Source organism: Lolium perenne, chromosome 6 (genome assembly GCF_019359855.2).
Source record: "Lolium perenne isolate Kyuss_39 chromosome 6, Kyuss_2.0, whole genome shotgun sequence".
NCBI lineage: Eukaryota > Viridiplantae > Streptophyta > Magnoliopsida > Poales > Poaceae > Lolium > Lolium perenne.
Genome location: NC_067249.2, coordinates 99,647,460 through 99,652,004, shown reverse-complemented (window position 1 = coordinate 99,652,004; position 4,545 = coordinate 99,647,460).

Below are 4,545 nucleotides of genomic sequence, written 5' to 3'. Positions count from 1 at the left end.
CTCGATGGGAAGATCTCGAGGATTCAGAAGACGAGGGACAAGAAGAAGAAGAAGAAGAAGATAGGTACCACCGGCCAAGGTGGTACCCTGATGGACTCAGCCGTTCCCAAAAGCGCAGGGTTCAGCGATTGCGCGGCCTGGAGGAAGCCGAAAGGTTATACTTGCATACGCTAAGGAAGGCACGACCTGATCTGGCTGTGAAAGTTCAGCGAACCCTGGACGAAGAGGGTCGTCCACGGAAAATGGAGTGGCGTCCCAAGCAAAGGAAAGCCGATGATGAAACATCGGCTAGCACAAACATGGTGTTCATCCTCCCTTCGGAGTTCAGTGCTCCAGGATTAGACGAGGCACCTGTGGCACAACTTGACTGCGGCCCACGGCCGGTTATCTTTGAGAAGCCACGAGAAAGAAGCTACAGACATCTGAAGGCCCTGTACTTGCGAGGTTATATCGATGGGAGGCCTGTAAATAAGATGCTGGTGGACACCGGAGCGGCAGTCAACATCATGCCATACTCTATGCTACGTCGGTTGGGACGCTCTAGCTCAGATCTAATCAAGACCAACGTGACATTGAGCGATTTCAACGGCCAAGCGTCTGACGCACAAGGTGTTCTGAATGTGGATCTGACCGTAGGAAGGAAAACTATCCCTACAACGTTCTTCATCGTCGATAGCAAGAGCACTTATGCTGTTCTGCTAGGAAGAGATTGGATCCACGCCAACTGCTGCATTCCCTCCACTATGCACCAATGCCTAATACAGTGGGACGGAGATGAGGTAGAGGTCGTCCAGGCCGATGACTCAGCCGAAATTTCAACGGCTGGCATGAACGCATGGGAAGCAGCAGGCCAAGAACCCCTCTCAGGTATCAATTTGGACGACTGCGAGCGCATCGACGTGACGAAGGGAAAGGTTAAGCTGGTTTTATCCACTGGCCTGACCGTGTAGCTGAAGCAAAGCGATGAGCAAACGTGGCGAGGCTGATCCTTGTGATCGGCCCCAAAAATATATGAAGGGACATTACAGAACCTTCAGTCAGCGCTTCAATCAATATGGAGGCCGATCCCATCAATCGGCCAAAATTATCCTCACCACATGTTCTGCTTGTGTTCGTCATTGATCCTACCGGAGCCGACGTACGAATTACAGAGCCGATATCTGCCATTCCCTGACAGATTCGGCTCGGGGGGCACCTAAACATGATGAACATGTGAACATGTGCAGGAGAACATGTGTGCAGTGAAATATTGGGGCCGATAGGAAAAAATCGGCCAGTAAAAATTTTTTTTTTATACAGCCGATGCAAGGGCATCGACTTTAGAACTAAGAGACGAAGCCGATGCGCAGCCATCGACTCTAGTGCAATTATACGAGGTTTACCGGATCTCCACCAAATCCAGTTCAGCTGTGGGGCCCTCTGCTTCTTCGCGGGAGTAAAACAATGAGAACTTCTTCAGCTGCTTTGAGCCGATCCGGGTACCTGAACTTTCTTGTCGAGGATTTTCAACCCTTGGTACTAGTTCAGCAGTGTTGACAGAAGGGGTATATCGGCTTTCTAAGGAAGAAAGGTGATCGGCTTTGGTGCATCCTCTCTGACATTCTCGCCCCGAGTAAGGCTCGGGGGCAGCAGGCCTGGTGGACGCTCTGTTCGGGAGCCGATTGGGGTACCATCGGCTGATCTTTCGTCGCAACCTTCTTCACAAAATGATGAGTGTTTAAAGAAGACCATTAAGTTTGGTTGGAAGAATTCAAAGGCTTCCCTGAAGACTCTACATTATCCACCAGATTTCAAAATCATCAGTTGAAGAATGGAAGGGAGAATTTTAAAGGACTGATGCGTTGCTATCGGCTCATTACGCATTGGCAAAGGGGACAAATCGGCAAGATCAGTATGAGAGGAAATCGGCTAATTAAGCTCAAAGGAAATCGGCAAAATCAAATTGGGAAAAGTTCTTCATTGATAGATTTCTTACATAAAGAGCTGATTGCTCTCAAAAGGAAGTACTAGGGGATACATTGCCCCATCTACTGCTACTGGTCCTATACTAGAGGTCCTATCTACGGGCCATCGCTGCCCTCGTCGTCGCCGTCGTCGCCGCTGTCGGCGCTGCTCCCGGCGGGCTCATCGTCGCTCCAATGGCCGCCGACTGGGCCTTCATTGTCCTCGTCCTCTTCGTCAGCGTCATCGTCGTCGCTGTCGAAGTCGCTGAGGTTCCCCGGCCAGGGGCAGAACCGCTTGGCCGGCGGCTCGTCGGAGGAGGTGTCATCCTCCTCCTCCTCCTCTTCTTCCTCCTCCTCCTCCTCGGGAGAGGTGAAGTCACAGGAGAAGCGATCGTCGTCGCTCTCCTCCTCCGTTTCCCCGTCGGCGAGGAAGCGGAGGTCGCTTTCCCCGTCGGTCAGGGACTTGTCGTCCTCCGACCAGATGGAGAAGTCATGGCTAGACTCCTCCCCGGCCTCAATGGCGTGGCGGGTGTTGGCTGCGTGGACCTCCGCCGGGTTCGGTTCCGGCGTCGGCTCGCGAGAGGAAGAGGACTGGGTGGAAAGATCCGATGAAGCAGAGGAGGAAGAACACATGGTGGCGCAGGAGGGCTTTTGGAGTGCTAATGCGAAGAAGATGCGGAAATAAGCTGTGCGGAGCGGTTAAATAAAAGGGGATATAGTGGAAATTCAATGCCACAGCAGTTTCCGAGGAAATGGTGCCTAAGAGAAAAAAAAACTGCCAGGTCACGCGGAGAAGTTGAGAAGGCAAGGCATCATGATGACGGATACTGCAACGGTTCTGCCACGACATGACCCAACGAAGGAAAAGCAGAGTGATTTTGGAATTACCAATTCCAAAACCAGGGGGGCATGTGTTATCACCAGAATTTGACCGAGTCAGAGGTGGGCCGCGATCAAGATGGATTTGAAGAATATACATGGAAGAAATATGTGGATCGACCTTTATATGCAAAATATGGGCTAGTTGGCCCGTGTATCTGTAACATAGTAGATTACGTGTCGTTTTAGTTAGAGTTGGCCTCGTGCACGGTTGGGATTATTCCCACGTTAGAAAGTCCCCTGGACTATAAATATGTATCTAGGGTTTATGAAATAAACAACAACCAACGTTCAACCAACAAATCAATCTCGGCGCATCGCCAACTCCTTCGTCTCGAGGGTTTCTACCGGTAAGCAACATGCTGCCTAGATCGCATCTTGCGATCTAGGCAGCACAAGCTTTATGTTGTTCATGCGTTGCTCGTACTGAAGCCTTTTTGATGGCGAGCAACGTAGTTATCATAGATGTGTTAGGGTTAGCATAGTTCTTCGTATAACATGCTATCGTAGTGCAACCCTTGCATATCTAGCCGCCCTCACACCTATCTTAGGTGTGGGGGCGGCACCCCGCTTGATCATTATTTAGTAGATCCGATCCGTTACGGTTGCTCCTTGTTCTTCAAGGATTAGTTTAATATCTGCAATAGTTAGGCCTTACAAAGGGTTGGAGGATCCAGCGGCACGTAGGGTGTCGTTTGCTAGTCCTAGACAGGATGTTCCGGGGATCAACCTCGTGTTGGTTTTTAGGCCTTGTCTAGGATCGGCTTACGATCACCGTGCGTGGCCGCGAGGCCCAATCGTGAGTAGGATGATCCGATTATGCGGTGAAAACCCTAAATCGTCGTAGATCGCATTAGCTTTATCTTGATCAAGCAGGACCACCATATATTCGTGCACCTCGTACGAATCATGGGTGGATCGGCTCCTTGAGCCGATTCACAGGATAACCTGAGAGCCGATCGAGGCTCGTATTTAATGTTTACGTGTATGCCATGCAGGAAAGTAAGCGAGGCATCTCCATCACCTTCCTGACCAGGTATAGGTCAGGTGGCACGCCCTTGCATCAGCATCGGACGTGTGTACCAGAGGCTTTGCGGGCCGTCGCTCGGAGGGACCAGGGCCAGCCGCAGCCCTAAGTTGTTCCCGGCTCTACTGTGTTGCCCGTCGCTGCCCGCCGGTGGGTTTTGACCGCAACAGTATCGTGTGAATATGTTTATTATGGGGTGCATAGCCCCCAAGTATAATCTCAATGCTTTCAATGGACCCCCCCCCCCCCTCCCGAGTGTTTTCAGGAATTAAATTTAGATGAATGAATAATTAACATATAAAGAAACCTATTCGCTCTCTGGTTCAGGATGAGGATAAGATTCAAGGCCATGAGCAATTAAAATCTTATATAACCAATTACTGCAAAGGTTTGTTTGGAGCACATGAGGAAGGTAACCTCTCTTTTGATGAGTCTCGAACAGATGATATCCCTCAAGTTTTAGACGAGGAAAATAATTTACTTACTGCACCATATTCAAAGGATGAAGTACGAAAGGTGGTTTTCAAAAAAAAAAAACAAGGCTTCTAATCCTGATGGCTTCCCGGCTGAGTTCTATCAGAACTTTTAGGATGTCATCAAGTTAGATCTTTTAGGTTTGTTCAGCTTCCTTCGTACCAAACAACTAGAATATTTTGGCCTTAATTTTGGCGAATTAATATTTTTACTTATGGCTAA